The 13650-nt window shown below is 36.5% G+C and overlaps 1 protein-coding gene across 1 annotated transcript in view; it reads left to right on the top strand.

Moving 5' to 3' along the window:
- Positions 1–13650, top strand: part of VEGFC (vascular endothelial growth factor C) — a 188749-nt gene that overhangs the window by 40978 nt on the left and 134121 nt on the right. The window contains exon 2 of the mRNA XM_058435841.1: positions 5122–5412. The gene's annotated coding sequence lies outside the window, so the exon portion shown is untranslated. The remainder of the gene's footprint in view (positions 1–5121; positions 5413–13650) is intronic.

Raw genomic sequence — 13650 nt, 5'->3', positions numbered from 1 at the left:
TAGAATGTCATCTAGGACTCCACAAAGACAGGACAATGGAAGCTTCAGGTTAGGCCCCTGTCAGACCTCACCCTGTGAGTCTCTCTCTTTGGATGATTCTAATTGCCTTTTGGTGTAATAAAAGTATAATAATAAATACAGCACTTTCCTAAGTTTGGTGAGTTATTTTAGTGAATCAAATGTGAAGAGGTCGTGGCAACCCCCAAATTTGTAGCTGGTTGCTCAGCAGTGAAGGTGGCCTGGGGAACCTCAAACTTGCAGCTGGCGTCTGGAGTGTGGGCAGTCTCGTAGAGGAGTGTGTCCTTAACTTGAGAGGTTTGGCTCAACCCCAGGTGGTTGGTGTAAGAAGGTCAGGGCAGGGGCAAAATAAATTGACTTGTTTCTCTCTTCATTCCTTCTATGACATCAGCTTTGAAAGGCAGTGTTTTAGTTCTGGGCTTGAATTCTTCCTGTATTCAGCCCCAACTGCCTAGATGTGCCCATACCATATTTACCTTTGCATCTATTAGGCATTATGGAGTATCACTGAACTGCAGAAAACCAGTTCTCAAAAAGGGAACTGTCATGAATATCAAGAATATTGAATTTTAAAACTAAGGAAGTAACATAGCACTAGCTTAATTTGATTTGGGATTATATTACTTCTGTGGCAGATAAAAACCACAAACTGCTTAGTTTGAGGCAAACATCTAAAATAGCAATGTGAATACTCTGCTGAAAGGTCTTAACTTCAGAATAAAAATTGTGCCAGCTTTGAAACAATTTTATCTTCTTGCCAGCATAATTCATAACCCTCAATCTAAGAGCAAAACACCAAATTACTTTTAAACCAAATTATTCTTTAGGACTACATTTTTTATAAATAAAATTTTATAAAGAACCTAAATTCTTATAGAGAACTCTCCTTGTTTGTGGAGTATAGTCCTGACTTGCTAAGTAAGCTAATTTCTTTTCTTTTCTTTTCTTTTTTTTGAGACGGAGTCTCACGCTGTCGCCCAGGCTAGAGTGCAGTGGTGCGATCTCGGCTCACTGCAACCTCTGCCTCCGGGGTTCCAGCAGTTCTCTGGCTCAACCTCCCAAGTAGCTGGGATTACAGTCACACACCACCACATCTGGCTAATTTTTTTGTATTTTTAGTAGAGACGGGGTTACACCATCTTGGACAGGCTGGTCTCAAACTCCTGACCTCATGATCCACCCGCCTTGGCCTCCCAAAGTGCTGGGATTACAGGTGTGAGCCACCACGCCTGGGCAAGGTAAGTTACTTTCATGGATGATTATTTCAATTAGTTATATTTTCTATTTCTATGTATCCATTTTTCTCCTGTAGAAAAACGAGAGCTTTCTGTGACCCTCAGAAAACCAATTTTTTTGTACAGAACTTACGCAAATAATTATTAAGCTGATTGCCAAAATTAGTGAGTTTTCCAGCATATAACATTTATATGCTCAATTCCAGACATCCCTCTCATCAAGCACTCTTATTTTATATACAAGTATTCCCAAGCATCATTAACACAAAATTCATTGCTCTAACAAAGTTTTGGCAAAAGTAAAATAATGACTTCTTGACAAGTTCCTAGAACTGAGGTGTCATTATTGATGTGAGCAGGCAAGGCCCAAGTCTCTACTTCAGGGAATTTAAGGATTCTTCTCAAATGTTACCCCCTACTATGGTTTTCTGCCAGGAAAACCTGATAGTGAGAGTGGTGTCTGATTCGCAGGCTGGGAGGTCCTTTAAATCTAAATAGGCAAGACAGGAGTGAGCAGCTAGGTTGTGAAGTCTGAGTTGCTGGGGTACATCAGGCCAAAGCAGATTCAGGGATCCCAACATGGTGGTGACTACACAACTATGACGGGGTTCTACTGGCTCCATTACATCCGGCACAGAGGACTGGTCAGTGGTAGTTTTTCAGTCACAGCCCCAAAACTATCTTATAAACTTACACTCTTCTGCATCCTTGGTTTCAGATGGTGCCACTTTGCATCTTATCCTGATCCCACATTTCTCACTGATCAGCTCATGTGTCCCAAATTGCTGATCCATCATTTTTTACCCCACACTCACAGCTTTGGGTCAACTCACTCTAAACACTGTTCTGATCATAACCACACATCAACTCAGTCAGAATTAGGGCTAAAATCGAATCAGTAAAATTCAAATGTACCACTTTGGCAGTTTCCAGACATCTTGATGTTGAGTGTTTTATATTTATCTAACCCTTTCAAACCACTTACTATGTGCTAGGCACCATATTAAGTACTTTACAAATATTAATTCATAACAGCCCATGATTTAGTTTTATAAGAATTATTCCTAATTTACAGATGAAACAAGTGAAGTGTAAATAGGTTAAGTAACATGTCCAATGTCTGCCGCATGGCAAGTGGTAGAATTGAAACTCAAACCCAGGCAACTGAAACCCAGAATTCAGAATTGCTTTGCTCTGCTATATCATCACCCAGGACTTTGATGGATTGGGCTCTCCCAAGACAAGACACTGTACTCAATTTGTTATTTCAGCAATAATAACTTAGCTTATATATCATTTGACAATTTTTAGAACACTATTACAAACATCATTATGCCAAGTAAATAATGTTTTATTTGATAGAACACGATTCAATATTTCTATTTAAAAATTTATAAAAGTACAAACAATCACGGATCAACAGTTTTTGGTGTCTGACGAATTTTACAGGTGGTCATTTAAATGACCTCAAAGTTTGGTCTCTCCCCTGAGTCCTACTTTCTAAAGAAGGGAAACAAATATTCCTAAAGCCACAAAATCTATCAGAAGCAGAGGTCAAATTCAAATTTAGGTATGCGTAATCCAAAGCCTCTGGTCTTTGATAAAAGAGGTCCTAATAATCTTTCAAATGAATTGCTTATTTCACTTTATCATTCAACTTTAAGTAAAGATGGCAATTATCTTTTATAATAGCATTGAACAGGCTCTTCATCTATGTTGTGTAGAGAGACACATGCTTTACAGAAGGAAATGGATTTCTCTTGTTTGCTGACTTTTAAGAGGTCTGGTGGCACATCTCTGCCACTTAGGAATCAGTGGCCACTAATCTAGAATCTAAAACCCCACACATTGGTAGTGAAATGGCTATCATACTCATCTGATAAGCAAAGTAAGCCAAATCTAAATTTTCATAGAACAACACTAATGTTGATAAATGTTAAGAAAAGGCTATGTTTTCCATTTCTTTCTTTTTCTTTCTTTTTTTTTTTTTACTTATTTTGAGACGGAGTCTCACTCTGTCACCCAGGCTGGAGTGCAGTGGTGTGACCTCGGCTCACTGCAACATCCACCTCCTGGGTTCAAGTGATTCTCCTGCCTCTGCTTCCCGGGTAGCTGGGATTACAGGCGTCCGCAATCATGCCCAGCTAATTTTTGTATTTTTAGTAGAGATGGGGTTTCACTATGCTGGCCAGGCTGGTCTCGAACTCCTGACCTCAAGTGATCCACCCTTCTTGGCCTCCCAAAGTGCTGGGATTACAGGCGTGAGCCACCGCGCCTGGCCCTATTTTTACTTTTGATGCATCTTTTCATATTCCCATTTATCACAGTTGTCTTGTGATCATTTCTGTAGATGAAATAGCAGTGAATTTGCCATTAAAATGGTATGCCTTGTGAGTATTCATGCCACTGGGAAGAAAGGCATTCAGCTTTCTGGTATTCAGCTTGTGTGAACTTCTGAACACGATTACTGTGACACTGATGTATTCGGGACTATTGTGTTTGTATTACTAAAGAGTCACTTTAAAATACAATATTCCCTTTAAGAGGCTCTCAGGCAAAATAAGGACTAAAGATGCCTAAGAAAAAGAGTTAAGTGTCTAGCAAACAAGATTAGCCTTCTTTACTTGATCTTTGGGAAAGAGAATTGAGCTGAAATGTTTCAGTGCAGACAGCTATCAAGAATTTCACTTTTTCTTTGCCTTTACTAACTCAAGGAGCAAAGGCAACAGAGATTTCTTCTTTCCTTGTCTCAATGTTTTATTGTATTGCTACCCTTATAAGTAATCTAACATAAACGTAATTGGTCGATCCAGTACCCTAACACAGCTTGATAGCAGCTCAGCAGAAAATGCCCTAGATTCTACCCTAGAAGTATTCAATAAAATGCATCCTCATGATTAGCTACAGGTGACATTTTATCTACTTCCTCTGTGTACAGAAATGTGGAAAATAAAATAGAATAGTCATTTAAAAGACAGACACATCACGTTCACATATTTTGCTGTTTGATTTATCACATAGCATCGATACTGATGGCAGGCACACTGTGTTTCCAAACAGTTATAGGAAGAATTAAGGGCCAATATTAAAACTATATCTACTTTTGCAATCCAGTGGTTTTCTCTTGAAGACAAGGCATAGTTGGTGCTTTTGTTTAAAATTCATTTTCTTTGGGATAAGACCCTCATATCTTATTTTAGAATATTTATTTAAAATCAATATGAAAAATCAACAGCAAACTCAATGCTCAATCTTTTTGAATGAAAAAGCCATGGCTATTTATGGATTATATAGTATATTCTACAAGTACAAACTAGCTTCCTAGCACAGAATATAAAATTATAAATTAATTGGATATAAAAGGAATACTGATAGGTAAATTAATTTTCTGAATTTTCTGTCATTTTCTAATCACAAATAAACCTCTTCTTAAACTTCATATAGATTTTATTATTATATTTCACAACTCAAGTTTGCAAGTTGGATTTAATTTGTCCAGATAAGTGAGAAAGTTGGTATATTTCTTTAGCATGTTCTATTGTGTGAAGTATGTTTTCTCTTCTTGGATAAATTCATAATAAACAACATGGTCTCATGCAATAATGAAATTCACATTATGAGAGTATGATCAGAGTTTTGATTTCCTGCTTTACCAGCTTGAGAGGCCAAAAAGATCACAGTTCTTTTACTAATTACATTAATGTGAACCTATATGTCCTGGGATAATCCCATTTACTTGGGAATGTTGATCATATAATTCAGGAATTTCTGCTCCCGAAGTAGAGGTATTGTCAGAATTCAGGAGCATCATCTTGATGCTGGAGGACTGCACAGCGTCATGAGATGCTGGTTGCTTATTTTTGAACAGGTGTTGCCAAGCTGGAGACTCCAAGGCTAACCAATAAGAAGTCCAGCTTTATGTATCACTACCAACAGCATGGATGCATCAGAGGAATGTCCTGACAATATCATTGCCATGGAAGCTTGATGTGCAAGGCAGTACTGGTTCCAAATACCACAGGGAGGAAGATCTGGAGCAAGAACCACCATTGCATGTAAAGAGTATTGCATGTGGTTCCTGCTTACTGCTCTGCAAGTCTCATCATCTTACTACTGATCTAGCAAGGCCTGTTGAAGGTAACTCTGGGAGAAGGGAAAGGTAAGCAAATCTCCTTGATCCTCCTTTTCCAATGTTATATCCAGCTATAGTCATTCCATACTTTTAGATACCTGGATTCCTACTTTTACACTAAAAAAAATTATTTGTGCATGCCTGTTAAGCACAAAGCATTGGGCGAGTGGATTAGAGATTGAACACAGAGATTTCTGTCTTCAGGAATATTGATCCCACAAGAAGCTCTTCCCCACAACAACCTACGTTTTGGCATTGTGCCTGGTTGCCAGCTTCAGCTCTGTATCAGGATGAGATTCCCCATGAGAAAAATCTTAAACTTTCCTGCTTACTCATCTCTATTGGTATTACCTCAGAAGGAAGAGGAAATGGGATCTTGATCTTTTCTTTCACAGGGAGACAATTTCTGTGCTTTTTTGCAATGTTTCGCAGCTTTTCCCAGCAAATCTTGAGTTGTTATGTACACCAGGAAGCAGCTGGAGTGAAGAAATCGCAACCTTTGTCAACCTCCAAAATTTCTTGCTTTGGGCTGACTGATTACAGCTATAACAACAATAACAACAACAACAACAACAACAGCAGCAGCAGCAGCAGTAGCAGCAGTAGCAGCAATAACTTTAAATAAAGTAATCTTATTTTAAATTTTTAAAATGAAATACCAGGTGCATAGCAAATATTTCTTTCTGAAAGGCTACTCCTGCTCTCTTTCCACCTCAATTTTGTCAAGAACATTGCAGAAGAAATGAAATTATGTCTATATTCATACTCCTACGTTCATACACTTTCATTTTCCTTAAACATAGTAACCATAACTGAAAATGTCAGCAAAAAGTCATGAACTCTATTTAGAAAATTTGCATGAATTTCCAATATAAATGTAAACCTATAAAAAAATCTATCTCTTTGGCCCAATTTTGTAATCGTATATAGAAAATGTTTTCTTTAAATTTTATCTATTTAAGGATATATATTTAAACTCTAGCTTTTTCATTTGAAAATACTTTTTATTGGGACATTTTCTGTTTTTCTGGAAATAGTTCTGTAAATGTAATGCATTCGAAATTGAATTTTGTATACTTTCACAATTGTTGGGGCCATTTTGATAGTTCAGTCAGCAAAAACAAAATCAATCCATACAGGCAAAAAACTTTGAAAGATTATGCTGACAGATAGAACATATACATTTTTAAGAATCTATGACTTTCTTCTCTATGTAAACTAAAAATAGCTGTTTCTCAAAATCTTTGGAAGGAGTAAGCAAAACTTGAAATAATCTTATAGTATGAGAAGATAAAATAATTTCAATGTTTACTAAAAGAGAGTGAAAAACTAAAAATAAATAGTTTGTCATTACAGAAATGTGGTTCACAACCCTTGCCAGAGAAACAGCTGACTTCATGAGGGTGGGGCAGGATTGCACCTCAAGGATCTAGGATACACAGTCCCCTCCAGTTCCCAGCAGTTGATTTAGGAGAGAATCATAGTTTCCATTTAAACCACAGAAGTATGAAAAACCTAACACACATTATCTTGAGGAAAAATAGGTCCATGCACCCTGCACTCATTCTTCTGAGGATTCCAGGGTTCCTAACTCTCCCCTTTTTTTCTAAAGCATCAATGGGATGCTTTCAGTTGGTCATAGATATTTTCTGGCATGGTCTATCTTAAAAATGGATCAAGGGACTATTCTCACAAATTTAATTTCTGGTGAGGCTCTCTGCTACTTTTGTTTTTTTTGTATATTTAAGCTCACTGCTAATTTCATTTCTAAAAATCATTCTGCTCTAAAATAATGCATGTGAAAGCCTCTGATATACTCAACAGAAAGTGGATAAAATATTCTAAGGATAAGATAATCAGCTTTACAATTTACAAGAGTATGTTAATAGCACTGTGGCAACTGGTTTGCAACCTGGACTCAGGATGACCAATACTGATGCTATTTGTAATAGTATAAAGGTCAGGGCCTGAACTAAGATGCTGACTATGAATAGAGAGAACAGGGGAGAAATTCAAGAGAGATTTCTGTAGAAGTACCAGAATGTGGTTGCTTAAATATACGGAATGAAGAGATAGAGCTGGGAGGGGGATAGCTCCCAGTTTTCTATTTGTTGAACTTGATAGTAAAGACATTACAAAAGGGAAACAATGTGAGGAGAAGAGCAGGGAGAAGACAATAACAACTGGAAAAATCAAGCAAGAGACAAGAAATATGCAAGCTAAAGACAGGACTGGAATGCTGGTACTGGAGCTAGCAGGGTACATGCTATTTAAAGCCATGGCGGCTGATGGAATCACCCTGGAAGGGTCAACAGAGCCATGTAGCAGTGTCAAAGCTTGGAACCAAGCTGAGCTGCTCCTAGCATGCACATATGTCCGAGCATCTTTGAAGTGAAATGGCGTGGAACAGGTCTATCGTGGGCCTGCTGGTAACAAGAAACACAAAGAACACCACAAAGCCCCTGATCTAAGGTAACACCATATCCTAGAGGCGGTTTTCAGCTCTGCTGACATGTGTTCCTTAGCCCATCCTCAGACCAGGCTCTGTGGACTTCTGCCATCCGTGTTCAGGACATAAATGTGACTAGGAAGAAGAAAGGGTCTAGAGCGAGAAGACAGAGGATTAGAGGGCTGTGGCCTCCATGTAGTCAAAGAGCAAAGATGAGAGACTGGCCACATTGAAAGTGGAAGTGTGGGAGGCTGTAGTCTGAGCGAACCATATCAAAAACATAAGCATTGAGAGGCATAATGGATGCATTTGAATGCAAAGTCCATAGTATGGTCTTCAGATGGAATGACTAAAGCTGAAGAGAGAGGAAATGCATTTGATTTGAAGAGATCAGGGAACTGAAAGTCAAAATGTGAGTTGCTTATCTGCATAAACATTTAAATGATGTAGCTAATTCAGAGTTAAAGATGAAGTAGTGCATTGGGTATGCAAAGTTATCAATTAATTGGGTATGCAAAGTGATCGATTAGTGTGGACTTCCTTAAGAAACAGTATAGGTTAGTGAGAAAAAGAAATGTGGCTAGATAGTGTGGGCTGTATTGCAGGGGAGGGAGAATAATGGTCTAGAACTGTGCTGTGCACTGTGGTGGCCACTAGCTTCAAGTGGCTATGGAATACTTGAAACGTAGCAAGTCTGAATTGAGATGGGCTGTAACTAAAAAATATATACCAGATATTTGAGACTTAGTACAATTAAAAAGACTTCAAAATAAGTATCCAATTAGTAATTTTATATTGATTTCAGGTTAAAATGAAAATATTTTGGATCTATTGGATACAATAAAATATACCGTTAAAATTAATTTCACCTGCTGCTTTTTATTTTTCTTTAAGATGGCTACTAGAACATTTAAAATTTCCTCTGTGGCTCATATCTGTGGCTTACATTATATTTCTATGCACAGGGCTGGTCTAGAAGTTTAAATGATTCCAGGTAATCACTCTTTGTTCTTTCTTCCTACTGAGCACTGGTACATACAAACCCCAGAGCTATTCATTTTTATAGTTTTGATATGTAACCTTATGATACAGTAACAAAAATAAAGTTATTAAAAGTACACGAGTGCGGCCGGGCATGGTGGCTCATGCCTGTAATCCCAGCACTTTGGAAGGCCAAGGCGGGAGGATCACCTGAGGTCGGGAGTTTGAGACCAGCCTGGCCAACATGGAGAAACCCTGTCTCTACTAAAAATACAAAATAAGCCGGGCATGGTGGCACATGCCTGTAATTCCAGCTACTCTGGAGGCTGAGGCAGAAGAATCACTTGAACCCAGGAGGCAGAGGTTGCTGCGACCTGAGATTGTGCCATTGCACTCCAGCCTGGGGAACAAGAGTGAAACTCTGTCTCAAAAACAAAACAAAACAAACAAACAAAGTACATGGGTGCTAGCGAGGACAAAATACTGAGGATACACTTGGTTCCCACTTCTTGCCTGATTCTGGGCATGGATTGGCATGGGATTACACAGTTGGACAGTGAAACTATAATTGACACTACTCTAATGACCCCACTTCCCTGTCTGTCCCTTACCTCCCTATGTTCTCATGCAGATTCTTTCTTACCTGGAAGGAGGATGTCAAGCTGGGTCATAGGTTATGTTATAGGTAATTTTATGTATTAACTTAAGATAAAAGTTTTAAACATTAAAATTTTAAATAATACATATTACTAAACATATAGCCTGCAATGTAAAGTGATAGAATTAATGTATCAGAGATTTAGGACGTCAGCCAATTTTAAATTGTGACCTTCAATACATCTAGTGTTTTAAAATAACTCTCTTAACCATTAGTCATGGCTCATATTCACAAAGAATAAAACAGTGCTCTCTTTTTAATCACACAAACTCATTTTTTCTTTACATGTATTTTCCCCTATTAAAAACAAAAATATGGTGTCTAAAAATAATTTCATGGAATTTTTTTCAATGAAGCAGTCACCTTTTTCTTTGTGGTGACAATCTTTTGTCTGCCTATTCTAGAATTTCAATAAATGGAATTATAAACACAACATCCTAAAATTTATGAGATGCAGCAAAACAAGTTCTAAGGGGGAAATTTATAGGTGTAAATGCATTTATCAAAAAATACAAAAAAAATCTCAAATCAACAACCTAAATTTACAATTTAAAGAACTAGAAAAAGAACAAATTAAACACAATGCTAGAAGAAGGAAGTATAATAAAGCTAGGTGCAGAGATCAGTGAAATAGAGAATAGAAAAATAGAGGAGATCAGTGAAACCAAAAGTTGGTTTTTAGAAAAGATCAACAAAATTGATATAGCTTTTAGCTAGATAGACTAAGAAAAAAGGAGAAGACTTAAATTGCTAAAATCAGAATAAAAGTGGGGACATTACTACTGATTCTACAGAAGTAAGAAGGATTATAAGAGAATAGTATGAACAACTGTACACCAACAAGTTGGAAAACCTAGACGAAATAGACAAATTCCTAGAAATACAAAACCTACAGAGGCTAAAGCATGAAGAAATAGCAAATGCGAATAGATCTGTAACTAGTAAGAAGATTGAATCACTAATCAAAAATCTCCTGAACAAAAAAGTTCTGGACTTGATGGCTTCAACAGTGAATTCTACCAAACATTTAAATAACTAATAATAACCCTTCCAAAACTTTTTCAATAAATTGCAGATGAGGGAACATTTTCTAACTCCTATGAGGCCAGCATTACTTCATACCAAAGCCTGACAAAGCACTGCAAGAAAGGAATACTATAGACCAATATTCCTTATGAAAATTGATGCAATAACTTTAAAGAAACTTTGTTTACCAGCTTGACTTTTGTGCAAACTACATAAATTCTCTTAGACATTCAGAATTATTGATGCCTTCTTAGACATGATTGTCATTTTTAAACACTGTAATATTCTGTGAATTTCTTTCAAAATAAATGTTATTTTTACTAAACATTTCATTAGTATAGAGAAAATATAAGATGAAATATAATTATTCATGTGTGCTGTCAACTCTAAATGACCTATTCAGTACAAAAAGCGAGTGATGTTATCTACAGTGTTTAATGGTGTTTTTTCAGAAAAGAGGCATTTCCTGTGATTTCTTTTGCAGCTTATCTGTATTCTAAAACATAATAACTATGGATGAAATCATTCTAATTTTAAACAACAATATATTTATATGTGTGCCAGTTTGTTATAATGAAATTCCTATAAAAACCTTATTGTTTTCTTTAAAACTGAAGTCTTAAAAATAACCTATTAAAAAACAGATGGCTAAATATACTCTGTCATGAACTTAAGGTTATCTTTAAATGCAAATAACCATTTGGATGACTACACATAAAAATCTCTGATAAAGTAATTCACTCAAATATATTTGACATTAATTTCATGTACTTTTAATGACTTCTTCTTTAGTCATTCTTCATCTTATTATCCTAATCTTATTTTATTAATATTAATTGATTTTAGTTTATATACCATTTACTCAAAATTGATCAAAGACCTAAATATAAGATCTAATACTATAAAACTCTTGGAATTAAACACAGGGAAAAAGCTTCACAATATTGAACTGGCAATGATTTCTTGATATGGCACCAAAGGCACAGACAACCAAAAAAAAAGACACATTGGACTTCATAAAAATGTAAAAAAAGTTTGTATATCAAAAGACAATATCAACAGAATAATATAAAGCAACAATAAAACTGTCATATTATAAACTGCCATAAATTCTCTTAGAAAAATAGGGAGAAATAGAGATCATTAATAGATAGAGGAATGGCTCCATAGTCAGATAAGAGAAAATAGTTATACAAGAAAAAAAGGAGGCTAGAAAGGAGGAAAGTGGATGGGTAAAAAAGAAGGAAGGCAGGGAGGAAGGAAGGGAATGAGGAAGGGAAGAAAGAAGGAATAAAGGAATGAAGGAATTTCCATCAATATTTTTGGGTTAAAATCTTTGGCTTGAATTCCAGAAATGGCATTAAGAAAGCTACTGAATTGTGTGTGTGTGGTATACCTTAGTTCATTGATGTTCCCCCGGCCAAAAAAAAAAAAAAGCAAACCCAAAACAATGAAAAAGACTTGGACGCTAACCAAAAGTAGCGCTGTACTCCCCTATATATCCTGCTGCACTCCAATTTCAACAGATCCAAAAGTTATTTCTCCCTACTTCTCTATATTTTGGTTTGGCTTTTATGTCTTCACAGGGCTGTATATAATGCGCTGAGTAGAAAAATAAGACAAATTCTGGAGATACACACCTAAGTTTTGCAGAATAGTATGAACTCAGCCAAATGAATATTAATATTTCTAACTCTGTTTCCTCATCCATAGAAAAGGTCATAAGCCCCCCACTGGATTGCTAGGAGAAACTAAGATGATGATTGTGAAAATTCGACTTCTTCCACTTTCACATAGTAGATCTTCAACAGTACCCTCATTTACTCAGTCTCTAGCAATCCTTTTTAAGTTCAAACTCACATAATCAACCTAGGTTAGTTCTTTGCCATCTGTCCTGTAAGTTTTTGGGGAAATTATTTTATCCTATTTCTCTACCTTTAAATTCATTTTCTCTATCTCCTAACATACCTCTATTCTGGCCTAAATAATGATAAAAATTCATTCTTCAAAAATGCTCTTCTTATCATGTCATTTTACTGTTTAAAATTTATCAGAGGGTGGTCATTACAATCAGAGTAGTAACTAAACTTATGGTCAATATCAAGTGTCTTTTAAATTTCAGCTAACTCTAATTCGGCTTCCTTTCTCCCCAAATTTTGCACTGTCATCTTACATCCTTCCACATGCATCTCCACTTTTCTACCCAACTCCACCATGTTTAATTCCGATCTGTGTACTGCCTCCATTCCAGCACCTTTCCCCAGAACATGTAGATTGCTCTTTTCTCATGGTCTTGCTTTTCCAATTCCCCACTGGTCCTGGGAAGCCTAGTTTTTACTTCCTTCATGGTTATTTCTTCTCATTTCTCTCCAATCTTGATTGCTTCTTGCAAAATTACTATAGTTTTTACTACGCTTATGCTCATTCAGGAATTTATATAAAGCTTTATCTTTAATTAGTGTTCTACATTGTTAAATACAGTGAGTTCCAAGTTTCTCTTCAAAGAATCAGTATGTCAGTATGTTAAGTTTCTTGTCCTTTGTTCTCCATTTTAAAGTTTAACTTCCTTGTTCTCTTCATCTCTTTGTCCCTAGTTTCAGTAAAAAACCTTTCCACCAGTTCTAATCAGTAGTTCACATCTGCTCCGTCCTGAGTCAGCCCTGGTCACCTACTCTGACCTGAGTCACTTTTACTTACCTGTTCCATAACAGTCATTCCCGCCAAAACTGCTCACCCCGCCACTCTGGCTCATACCCTGCTCTTTTTAAAACAGTCAATCAGAATTAGCTTAGACTGTGCAGTCCAACCCTAGCCAATAAGGGAACGACACAGCAGTAGGGGCTACCTGTGTCAGGAATAAGAACCCCTTCCCCTCCCTTGTTCAGGTGTGCTCTCACCATTGCTTCATCCATGAGATGCATCCTTCTATAGAAGTAAAATTGCCTTGCTGAGAAAATTTATGTTTCAGTGCTATTTCTTTTGCAGCACTGAAAATTTATTTCTAACATACATGTTAGCAATTTCACACATATTTATTGTCTAGGAGAAAGAATGTTTTTAAAATAAATGTTAAAGCAATATGTACTAATTGTGAACATATATAGTATATTTTATACAGTATATACATACATACCCCATGTATATATGTATA

This window comes from Hylobates moloch, unplaced genomic scaffold (genome assembly GCF_009828535.3).
Source record: "Hylobates moloch isolate HMO894 unplaced genomic scaffold, HMol_V3 SCAFFOLD_3, whole genome shotgun sequence".
Classification (NCBI taxonomy): Eukaryota; Metazoa; Chordata; class Mammalia; order Primates; family Hylobatidae; genus Hylobates; species Hylobates moloch.
This window is presented reverse-complemented; position numbering and strand designations above follow the sequence as displayed.